The following is a 13,476-nucleotide window of genomic DNA, read 5'->3' on the forward strand; positions in this document are numbered from 1 at the left end:
AATTTTGTAGGTGGGCTATTAATTCCTCTGTTTTGGCAAAGTGCTTATTAGCTAAACAACCAATGTATTTGGCTCGCAGTCCCGTGATTATATAAGATAGAGTCTGTTCTTCAGTTGCGTTCGGGAAGTATTGCTGGACTAATGCCTTCTTAGCAATAACATAGGTGTGAATTGGCTCTGTAACTATTTGCTTCCTTTGTAGGACGATTTGCACGGGCTCCGCTGATAAATACGAGCCTCTAAACAAAGTACTTAGTTCATTTTTGATGTGTGTATATGTCATGTCTGCAAAGTTAGGTCGCTTCTGTATATCATGAAAATAAGTCAAAGCGGTGTCAGTTAAAAATAAAGGCAACATCTCTTTACGCTTAACTACCGACCATCCCGCGGCGTGTGCTACATTTTGAAACTTGAGGAAAAAGGGGTCAACTTCCTTGGGGTCGTTCCCGCTAAAAGGCGCCGGATATAACGCCGTTGAGATTGGGGTGGCCATGTTAGTGGTGGGAATTTCTACAGTAACGTTATCAGGGCTATTAGTATTGTTAGAAGTAGTAGGGATGTGAGTCGGAGTGCTTGCTAAGGGTTGGTGTCGATTTCTGCTAGGTGCTTCTAGTCCTAGTAGAAATTGAGGGTAGTTTCTGTTAGCAGATCTTAACCGTGTTAGTGGAGGGGAGGGGACTGGGGATAAAGGTCGTGAATTTATTGGATTCGCCGTAATTGCAGTAGCTAACCCTATGATTTGGTCGAGGGAGGAATCTAGGTGTTCGTGCAATGCTATCTGTGACGTATTCATAGACTAAAGTTCGTCGTGCTAACCAAAGAACAAGTAGAAAGTAGGGGTATGCAGTTATTTATTTCAGTAATATATCGTCTGTCAAATAAATATAAGCAATTGTTCTCATTCCTGTGTGAATGATGCTTAAATACATACTGAATGAAAATTATGCAAAAGAACTAGATTTTGTGTGGGGGGAACTCGGCACAAAAAGAAAAGAGGGGTTGTATTCCATAGGCTAATATACAGAATTGTCACTGGGTCTGACGCATCTTAAGCGTACTGTGGGAGTATGAAATTATAACTACTAAAATTTTATTTTCAAAAATGCTCCTAAAGTGGGAGGGGGGAAACTAATTTAATTTAAAGCAATTCGTAGAGAAGGGTACTCAATTGCAAAAAGGGCCTGAAGCATCTCCACCATGTTGTAATCCCGTCTTACCTGGGATCTGAGGTCACGGGGAAGTTTCAATAATACATTGAGGTAGAGCTTAAATGTGCTTGTCACCTGAACTTGCTCCGTTTAAGAGGGTAGAGATATGGAAGGTTGAATTTAAAGGTTATTTACGCTTGTCCATACCTGGTAGGTGAATGATGTTCTTGTCCAGATGCTTCTTGCAGACCGAATTGTGACTGGTGCCAAGGTTCTATCCTGCGACCCTTGGCTCACCAAACCGAGCGATCTCGCGTGACTCGCTGCATGCTAGGCAGCCGTAACTTCGTGTTCCGTCGTCGTAGTTCTGTAGTTGTAATGTGTCGTATAGAGTGTCGAATGAGAGCCAAAATCAAATGAGAGCGAGCTCAGGGAGGGAGCTTCCTTTTATAATCTTAGGCTTCGAAAGGTTGTTAAACCTTTCGAACAAGCTCGATCTTGTTTAGATCCACGCGTTTGCCTTTTCGTCATTGCTTCACGAAAGTTACTAAGTCTGCCCATTCTTGAGATCGCCCGCTGGTCGGACAATTCCAGGAATTAAACAAGCGTGAATATTATCATGACGAGGTTTTCTCGGTTTAATAATCTCCATATCTCTTCAATATATATATATATATATATGTGTGTGTGTGTGTGTGTGTGTGTGTGTGCGTGTGTGTGTGTGTGTGTGTGTATGTGTATGTGTGCATCACACAGAGTTTTTTAACTTTACTGTCTGGTAATATTTGCATAGGAACAAATTTTAGATTTGCCCCCCCCCCCGAACTGATCAACCTAGCTACGTCCCTGACTGGAATTCCAAATGATGAAGGCCCTCAGCAGCAATGAGCCAAAAGAAAAAATGACGATAACTCATAACTGAAGTACAAACTGGTGGCGGCGACCTCTTTCACCGGCGGAACAATCATTTATTGACTGCAACAATCTTTACTCGCCTCCGCCGCACAAGAAATGAAAATGAAGTGAATAACGTGATTCACATAATTTTTGTCTCACTTTGCTCGAAATAAAATTATTTCTTTAAGATAGGGTGACCATTCGTCTCGTTTTGACCGGGAGAGTCCCGTTTCATAGGCGTGTCCCAGCTGTCCTTTCGATATTACACAAAAAACACTATTTATCCCGTTTTATAAAAGTCAAGGAGTTAGCTTGAAAACCAAGTTCCTGTGTCTTGACAGAAATTCAAAAGACAAATCCCGCGTTTCGTGTTAGATATTGATAAGTGATGCAATTTTTTCAGGGAGTTCTGCAAATACTTCTGGCACTCGTCTACTTCAGCGTAGGACTAACATCAAAGGTTGATCAGAAGAGTCCAGAAACACTATGTAGTCAAACCGGGATTATAAAAATTAATAGCTCTTGACAACGAGAGATCATACTTTACATAGATATTGTTCATGATGTATCATTTATGTGATACATACTATAATAAATAATAAAAAAGGTAAAGTGCTCCCCTGTGCTTTGCACCACGCCATGAAGGCGTATAGGGGGAGTGGAGTTAAAGCCCCACACTTTCTTGATCTCGGCCGAAGCTTGGAGTGATGTGATCAGCACCACATCCCTGGCCGCCTTTACCCCACAGAGTTTCCTCCAGAGTTTCCTTCGACTCTATACAACGCTGGGTGAGCGCCGGAGCCTCATGAACAGGTGGAAAAAGTCACGGTTATCCCCCAGCGGGGATCGAACCCGGGCCTCTCGCATGGTAGTCAGACGCCATACGGACTTTTTTATATATAATAAAGGAATACCCCTATTCGGTGGTCTCCCCCGTCATTCACACACTTTTTCTCAACATTCGAACATATCAGTTTTTCTCTTATTTCTCGATTTCTCTCAAATATCCAAGTCCTATCCGGGATTCCTAATTTTAATTTTGTAAGAATTTGGATTAGTAATCCAAATTAAAAATGACTCCGGATTTACAATGGCTCGAGGCACCATTAAGCCTGTGTCCATTTGAAACTGTAAATCTGGTTCCAAATAAGTTAAGTTTTGATTACTAGAATTTGTCAATTTGACAGGAATACACAAATGAGATCTAGGTTTGATTCTAATTTGTCTGGAAGTTACAAATTCCGGCACATATAAATCCCTGATCAGACTAGCAACTTTTATGGAAACGTCAAAGGTCTTTCGGTGTTCCGTCCTTAACTGGTTTCGCGGAGGAGTACCAAATCTCCTCAATGTGAGTCGATTTTGATCAAAATCCAAATTTGCTTTATGAGCTCTTAAAAAATCATTTCCTAGGATTGTCCCATGTTCAAAATTTGGAATCATCCGAAAAGGATGGGTAAAATTGCGGCCGTTTATTGCAAAAGTTAATAGGACAATCTCTTTAATTTCAATTTGTTCTTTTGCTACTCCCCTTATGGCCGTATGAATTTTAAATCGTTTAGCCGTTGAAGGAATGCCTCGATCACTGGTGACGGATACTTGGCTTCCGGAATCCACGAGAAACCTCTGACGTTGTCCCCCTAACACTGCGTTAATATAAATTAGTTCCTCATAGGGGAAAGTAGAGACTGATATCTGTTTGCCAATGAAATCTGCACATACGTCTCTTCTATGGGCAGTCATTGTTCGTTTAAAGCCTCTGTGTTCTGAAAACAAGTGGCTGCTGTGTGATTAGGGTAATTACAAATTGAGCAGCGTGGTCTCCCCCGTTGCTCTTCCCTGTTTTCCTGGTCTCGCCCTGCTGACGACGAGGAACCCCGCGAGTTCTGTCCGCGGAAGTTTCCACGTCCTCGCCAGTGTTGGGTATTACCATATCGCCTATTGCGATCTGAGTTGTTGCCATTATTATTACGTCCATTCCTGTACCCCCTATTGAATTGTCGTCTATTATTATTACCCCGATAGGAGCCTCTATAATTGTTACTTGACTGATAATTATCCTTATTATAATGTTCTCTAAATTGTTTTGGAGTAGATGAGTCGGTGCCAGGGTTCTGCTTTTGATCCTCCATGCTATCCAATCTCAAAGTGAGACTGGCTAATCTCGCTTCCAGACCAGTTTCCTGAGCCTGGACTTGAGCTTTGGTATTGTGAGGATTGTTAAATAATTTTAGTTGCTCAACCTCCTTTTGCAATGCTTTGAATTTTGCCTCAATGTCTGAAGTGGGTCGCGCTTGCGCTGACTCAGCAGTAGCCAGATTGTTACTCTGCAGTAAAATCTGCTGCTGTTGCGAAAGTGCTGATGGATTATGCAAAGGAGAGAATAAACTCTCTCTTTGATCTTCGTACCTCAATTCCTTCAGCTTGCGCTGTCTCATCAAAAATTGGAGTTTCTCAAAGGATTTTAAATCTTTAAGCAACCCATGCACGGACTCATACTCTTTATGGTGGATATCTTTCATGTAATCCACCTGTAAACCCAATATGATCTGTTTGATCTGTTGTTGAATACTCATTTTAGGGTCTGCCTTGAGTAGAAGTAATTGTTTGTCCCGAACATAATTCGTAACTGGCTCAGTTTCTTTGTGTAGTCTATATCGAATTTGCTCCTCGATCTGGAGTTGATCTAAGGACCCTGTAAATTCATCTTTAAATTTCTTCTGTATCTCCTCATAAGTAACTTCCTGATTTTCTGTACCATCTTTCCAGGTCTGGTACCATCGTAATGCTGGCCCGGCCAGAAGGGCTGGAAATAATTCCTGTTTACGGGCATTATTCCATCCATTTAATATGGCAAGGCTATCCACTTTATCTAAAAATTTTGAAACGTCCTCCCCGGCTATCCCCTGAAATGGGATACCCTCTAAAATAGTTGGGGGAACAAACTGCGACTGAGCCATTGTTGCGAATTGTGTTTGGTCTAAATCTCTAAAATCCTGATCTTGTTGCTCTAATTGTGGTTCACATTTCTGTTTTTCCAATAATTCTCGCTGAAGGCGTCTAGTTAAAATTGGGCTACGTTTAAACTTGGGGGTGGAACTTGCAGCTGGACCGCTGACATCTAAATGAAAACTTGTAGTCCCTCGTGCTATATCTAATAATTGGTCTAATGTTTCGTCGAGTTCATCAGCAAGGTGAAAGCTCGACATCTATCATGGCACAAATAAATTCTTCTCCCCCCATAAATGCAAAAGCTTTAAGCCCTATGTATTTTCAAAATGAATTTTGGCAAGGATATACCAAAAAAAACTAAACTAATGAGCAAAATGTTTGGGGTGGGTAACAAACTAGCACTCCACTACGTGTCAAAATTTGGGGTGGGGATTAAATTTAAACTGGTTGTTGAAACCTCTTTTCTCATCGCATTTCCGAAAAAATGGATGAAAGCCCTAAGCACCTCCATCCACGTGTCAAAATTGGGGGTGGGGCTAAATTTAATTAAAAACTGGTTAACAATTTCTTTCCATTTCTGAAAAAAAAAAATGAAAAGACCCGCTAATCTCCACCACGTGTCAAAATTTGAGGTGGGGTTTAATTAAAACTGGTTAAAAAATGAACTGCAACTCTTTTCATTTTCTGTGAAAAAAAAAAAATGAAAAGGCCCACGTATCTCCACCACGTGTCATTCTATAGAATGAAGGGATCTGAACCAGTTAACTGATGGGGTGATGTAAACTACTCATCATTCATCCTCTTGATGAGACCACTCGTCATAGACATGACGAGTTATTGCTTGGCATGCGAAAGGTACAAATTACACAAAAGGAATTAAACTACTGAAAAGACAATGGCAACTCGTTGGATTTTGTGAACCGTTGAACCTGTATCATGGCTGGGTGTAGGATAATTACCTGTCTAACTGAAGTCTCTGAGCTGAATGAAAATAGCGAAGTCCTCTGTATGCTTCTAACTTGTTGACCAAAACGGGCTTCCACTATCGACCTCCTGTCTTGCTGACCTCCTCTCTCTACCAACTCAATTCCCAAAGTCCAGCCCCTTCCCAGCTTGTCTCACCTCTATATTCCCTGGCCATCGAGCTCTTCCTCGATGCCGAATCGTGTTTATTATAATTGCTACCATGCAAACCGCTGACACCAAACCCAGAAGTATTACCTGCTTCCTGAATACTCAGGAGGTTTGCATGGCACAACACAATGCATTGTAAACATGCCTAAGAGGCTTGAGACAGCTGAGAAAAACAAGTGAATGCCCTGGTCAACATGAAGCGTTCAGAGAGACTTAATAAAATAAACATACAATCCTATGGATTGATACGAAATATCCAAGTCCTATCCGGGATTCGAACCTGGGACCCCTGGCTTCGTAGCTTGCTATGCTAACCACTCCGCCACAGAGGCCGACCACCGACTGAGCTGCCGCGGCTACTATAATAAATAATAATTATAATAATACGTTAATGACAATAATTTTATAATTAGTCCTAACCAATTTTTCAGGAGGGGGTAAAGTGACCGCCTTCGAATGTCCCGTTCTTGGGTCAAAATATTACGGTAACCCTACTTTTAGAGCAACATCAAAACGTAGTTTACCATGTTTTTATGTTGAAATTTTTGCAGCTTTTAAAAATTACGATATACCTACTATTGATGAAATCCTATGAGCAATACTTGTAGTTTCCTCGACCACTATAAATTTTTAATTCAACATGCTCCTAAAACTTGTAAAATTATTGTTTTTTTTATTTTATGTTATTTATTTTATTTTCTTGAAGAGTGTCAATTGTCAATTCAACCTGTATGTGAAGTGAGTTGACTATATGTTCGGGGTCAGTTGACAATACTTGTCAACTTACCTTTGAAATGCCTTAAAATCACAGATTACAAAAATGTGATCTAATGAACAGCATAAATGTTCCAAACCAGGGTTCGAAATCCCGGGGGTGACGGGGGGGGGAAATCCCCCCACTAACGATCTTGTCCTGAAATTTCCCCCAATTAGTTTGAGATTCGAATATATGTACATGACTGGAATAATATCGAGAACATACAAAAAGAACGGACAACAAAGAGCCTCATCTGAATTTTATACAGGAAACTATTATCTTCTTAATATCTCTTAATTCTTGTCCCTCCTCCCTTACGCAAATCATTGTTCGTCAATTTGCAATTACATATTGAATGAAATACAGTATATTTTATAATATAATTTGATTACTTAATAATTGACACACATTTAATGACATTATATATTGTGTGTGTGTGTCTGTGTGTGTGTTTGCCTGTCTGCTCCTTCCCCCCATCAATCTGCAGTGATTTCACTCCCTGTTCCAAACTAAAGAAAAAAATAACGATTACAGCTATTACTCAATTTTTTACCAAGTGTTTTGACGCATATTCACAGAAATCTGCAATGTTGCCAATTCTCATCAAAACTCACCCCAGTCTCCCCCACCCCCTACCTACTGATTGATTTCGTTTTTGATTTTGATTTGCTTTATTTTTCTTCGCTTTTTGTGCCACTTTTGGCTAATTTGCGAAGATGGAGATGAGTGATGACATGATGAAATTGATGAATGGACAAACTGACTTATAGAAAACACTAGAAGTGATAATTAAATGAATGAGCGTTTTCTGAAAAGGCAAAACTGTGAAATAATTGGTAATCATTTTTATGAAGTTGTTTCCTGCTATAGCTGTATTTTTTACGAGACAAGAAGTATTCTCATCATTGATTATTAGTGTCAGTTATTAAATAATACCTCGCTGTCGTATCAAAACGACTCACAAAGAAAACATTACAGGAAAAGTTGTTCTCCTTGATGTTGCCTACGAGTTGAGAGAGTTCAGTTATGTTGTATTCTGCATACGTCACGTTAACAAAACTTTAAAACTAAACTAAACTTCGCGACGCAACAGCCCTGTACCCGGTGGAGTAACATAGTGGTTCGGATATATCTTTAAACTGTAGGTCCAGTCCCGATTAGCCTACCTGTGTATATAGTGGAGCTACTCAAACTCAATCAACAGTCCTGCTTGGGCTATGGCTGCCAGAGCGTTCTTCTGTTCATTCGCTGATGCGTGGTCAGCTCATCGAGTCCCATCGCCGCTGTTTTCTGTGTTATATTATTATTATTAATAGAAAGCAATAGTTAAATAAAACCTAATTCATATTAAAAACATTTAACCTATCATTTGATTTCTTAAAATTTTAAACCAGTTGCTAAAGAAATAATATTACTGATTTACATTAATAAATGTACGAAATTAATTTCTTTATAAATATTTAATTATTTAAAAATTGATATATTACATGACTATGTAATGGTGCCGTGTGACTCACCACTCTGCCTCCAATTCCAGGGGGGAGTTCTTCCTTCAGGGCTGCCAATATTCCTATCAGCACATATCAACAGGTGAATGACTATGAAGAGCGACGCATAGCGTTACGCAAAATTAGGAAGGAAAACATAACAACTGATGAGGGAAAACGCTCAAAATCAAAATCAAACAAATACTATCCTTATAAAATCATCATTGCTTAGCTGCATGGCTGGGGAGAGACCTGCGCTCGATCGCCAGCTCTAAACTTCGAAGGAGACGAAGAAAGTGAGCGGAAACATCCATCGCGACACTTTAGGCTGCTCTCATACTGAACTAGGCTTCGTGGCGGTTCCTCTCTCGAACCTTTAAGCCACCCTCTGTCGTCAGCGTCCTCGAGCATAGATCGCCTTCGAAAAACTATACAATCGCAGCTATTACTTGAAAAAAAAAAATCACGAAGACAAAGCGTCCATCCTCATCTTTACCTTCCTGTTTCCTTCAATCACCTTTCAATATCCTATGTCATCTGTTTCTTCACCTCGGCTAAAACTCAGTGGGTTAATGGGATACTCTGACCCCTCTCAGGTACGGGTATAGTAGTAGAAATACGTGGGATATGAAGCTTTGACTGTTATGTACTAAATCATTTGACAGGCTATGGAAAAGGGAGATTTTATAAATGAATAACATCTGTTTTCGAAGAAAGGTCTGCGTCTTCAGTAGGCTTCTTTATGGGCAATTATTTTTCCTGAAGATGGTTTATTTTCAAGATACTTTTATAAATTTACATCTTAGTTACAGATCTCCATAAATAAAGGACAGAACAGATTTCTTTCTTATAATTAAATGTACGCGACCTTTGCAGTTTATTTACATAATATGGATCAAGCTGTCATATCAGTTATATAAAGACGACGAGGCGCTTGCTTGGAACTTTATGAACGCTCCTTGACATAATGAAGCATAACTTCGACGTGACTGGCGAAGGTTTTAAGTATTGACTCCGATTTTAATATAAATTGGACATTATGGTCTGGCTTCAAGATATATGCAGAAATACAAACTGCTATAATTCGTAAAATATTAGAGACATCGACTTGATATCGGGTATGGCAACATGTTAGCATGTTCACAGGGCAAAACCTAACCATGCCAGATATCAATAATGAATAACCTGATCAATAAATAATAATCATGGAGACGAAATAATCTGAACTTATTCTTCCGTATGATGGCATGTTAGCATGCCCACAGGGCGAACCTACTCATACGGCAGAATAACATTAAGTCCTGTTGCTTTATGCAAAAAATTGAAAATATATTACCTATATGTTTCGAAGAAATCAAACTGAATTATCACAAAGTTGTGAGCAATCGTAAATTAACTTATTCTCATGCATGGTGACATGTTAACATGTCCACAGGGCGAACCTACCCATGCGTCAGAATAACAGTAAGTTCTGAGTCGAAATTTAACATTATTTTGTGAAGATTTTATTTAAAATTTCAGAAAACTTCAAAATAAAGTTGAAATTAACTTATTCTTTCGTATGGTGACATGTTAGCATGTCCACAGGGCGAACCTACCCATACGACAGAATAACTATGTGTCTAAGCTAATTTGGGAACGAAGACTGAGTTCTTGAACCCTCCCATAAAGGGAGCTGAGTATTTAAGATGTTAATCCATCGGAGTCGGTGATGAAAATGCCCCAGAATTAGGTTCCGAAGCTGTATTTATATCCTTGCATGTTAAGCAGAGCGCCTCCCGTGACACAAAAGATAAACATAGCTACAGCTGTGATATGCAGAACTAATTTGTGTATAATGGCAATATTCTAAAGATTAAACAGTATGTTTCATAAGGTTCATTTTTCTATGTCTAACACAACAGTTATGATCCTTAAAGTTTCTATAATATTCTCTACTATAAAGTTGTCACATTCTTAAAAACTTCTTTCCAATGTCCATAAGGCTTATATTACTAATAACTCCAATTGAAATTTAGCTCTTATGGCTTTCATAATAGTTTGATTCTAAAACTGAGAACACATATTTTTGACTAATTGTCAACAATGAAAGATTTTGCTTTCAAGAAGCTTGCAAATAACAAATTCTAAACTTCTCGGATGACAGAATTAGGTTATTAGTTCAACTATTAAATATCTCATCTTTCATAACGTTTTCATAGTGAATATAAAAAGTAAAATAATTAAGAATAATATTAAATATGACCGAATCTTTGATATGGTTCGGGAGGATCATATCAATATCCCTCTGGTCAAAAAAATAATTTATTCGGCGTAGTTAACGAAGAAGGAGAAATTATTTCTGCTCACAAATCTATATATGAACCTTTTTCCCGTAAAATTTAAATAATGACTTATTCAATTTTCAGACTATAAGTACTTATGTACATATATAATGAGAGATGCACTTGTATAGACGTCAGATATTTACAAGACGCTCAACTTAACCTACACATAGACTAACACACATATAGACCAGTACGCACATAGATTACGATACACATAGAGTAACACACATATAGATCAGTACGCATATAGATTAATAGACACTTAGATTAAGATACGTATAGACTAATCATAGACAAAGATACAGATCTGTATTCACTCATACATGCACACCCATTTAATTACACCTATTTACTTACATCTATTCACAAACGTATATACCTATTTACATAAGTGCCGGCTGTTTATGCCCCACAGTTAGTGCTTTCAAATGTTTTTGCGTCTGAGGCTTGCGAATCCATTTCTTACATTGACATAGCGTAGAATTCGCCTCTTAGCAGCGGACTTACTATAAACGGTGCAAAATTTCTGCATGACTTCGTGCACTAAGTCATCGAATTTTAACTGCCTTTCCCCCAATATGCTTTCAATAACACACTTAAAGTCTTTATTGGGTTCCATCTGATTTACGGTACGACCACCAATCTGAATCGTCTCACTTGCACCATTGTCGCATCCGAGCGGCACTCCATCTTCTTCTTCTAGAAACTTGTCCTTTATAGTATCATTCGTCAAAGTACTTAATATCTGGTCAAATTCTATGTCCAGATTAGGTGATAAACACAAACTGACCATATCGTCACTATCCACAGGGTACACATTTCCTGCAGTTGCAACGTCAAAGGTGGTTATTTCCTCGGATGTTATTCTTGGGGCATTAGTCCAAGCACTTGGATTCTCTGTAGCTACAGCAACGTCTGGAAATTGAGGTTCAGGATGTCCTTCCAGTTCCAATGGATCGATTCCAGCCTCCTTCATTTCCGGGTTTCTAGTCTGGGTTGACTTTTCCACGCACTCTCTGGATCTTTGCATATCCTTGGCTGCGCTCAGCTGATCTTGCATCCAGGATTTAAGGTTGTCAAACTGGGAAGTTAGCTGTTGTGACAAAGTCTCGGTGGCACGAGAAATTTCGTGGCTGACGTGACCTTTAAGTCTATCTTCCAGCTTGTGGATTTGCTCTTCAACCACAGTTGACATGAATGTTTCCAATTTAATCTCTCGATATAGCTCCCTTTCAGCTTGCTCGAATTGTTGTTGCCAGTCTCTATACTTCTGGGAGTTGATGTTTTCTAATTCTCGCTTCATTCTCAATGCCTGTCTCTCGTTATGTTCTTTATACCTCTGGTCAATAATAGCCGACTTTAAATTCAAAGGGTCGGTGTTATACACTTGTGCAGCTTGATAAACACGGGAACTGCCTAGATCCATATCGTTTAAACGAGCACTCAATAAGAGTTAAAGAGGATCGTGACCAACTTGTCCAACTTTCTGAGAAAGAATGACAACAATGGGATGCGTCGCGACTTAATACAGTAGAAGCTCAATAGATTTATTTTTATCAAATATACTTTGAATCCGATCTTCCTCTTTTTCGTTCCATATGCTCACTAAATAAACCAAATTTGCCCTTGTACATATTTTTCCAAATGATCCTTCTCCCATGCCTTGCGCTGAAGTTTAATACATTGTTGTTTAGCATCTTTATAAATAAAGTAGAAGCTCTGGAATTTCGTGATCTTGTACACAAATGAAGCTCTTTCTATATCAATGTCACGACAACAATCGGGAACATTTAGTCCTGAACTTGAAGTAAGATTTTTACTTGTGCTACTCAAATGCTTAATATCCATTTCGAAACGAAATAGCTCTGTGCTTTTCTAATACTATGAAAGTTCAATGATCTTGCGCAATGAATCTCAACTTTAAACAATTGTCTTGCCCTTGTACACTACACAATCGAGCCAACACGTTTAGGATACCACTATTGATATCGAGCCCCACGTTGTGGATGCCATTTGTAATGGTGCGTGTGACTCACCACTCTGCCTCCAATTCCAGGGGGGAGTTCTTCCTTCAGGGCTGCCAATATTCCTATCAGCACATATCAACAGGTGAATGACTATGAAGAGCGACGCATAGCGTTACGCAAAATTAGGAAGGAAAACATAACAACTGATGAGGGAAAACGCTCAAAATCAAAATAAAACAAATACTATCCTTATAAAATCATCATTGCTTAGCTGCATGGCTGGGGAGAGACCTGCGCTCGATCGCCAGCTCTAAACTTCGAAGGAGACGAAGAAAGTGAGCGGAAACATCCATCGCGACACTTTAGGCTGCTCTCATACTGAACTAGGCTTCGTGGCGGTTCCTCTCTCGAACCTTTAGGCCACCCTCTGTCGTCAGCGTCCTCGAGCATAGATCGCCTTCGAAAAACTATACAATCGCAGCTATTACTTGGAAAAAAAAAATCACGAAGACAAAGCGTCCATCCTCATCTTTACCTTCCTGTTTCCTTCAATCACCTTTCAATATCCTATGTCATCTGTTTCTTCACCTCGGCTAAAACTCAGTGGGTTAATGGGATACTCTGACCCCTCTCAGGTACGGGTATAGTAGTAGAAATACGTGGGATATGAAGCTTCGACTGTTATGTACTAAATCATTTGACAGGCTATGGAAAAGGGAGATTTTATAAATGAATAACATCTGTTTTCGAAGAAAGGTCTGCGTCTTCAGTAGGCTTCTTTATGGGCAATTATTTTTCCTGAAGATG

Source organism: Lepisma saccharinum, chromosome 17, assembly GCF_977018435.1.
Source record: "Lepisma saccharinum chromosome 17, izLepSacc3.1, whole genome shotgun sequence".
NCBI classification, from domain to species: domain Eukaryota; kingdom Metazoa; phylum Arthropoda; class Insecta; order Zygentoma; family Lepismatidae; genus Lepisma; species Lepisma saccharinum.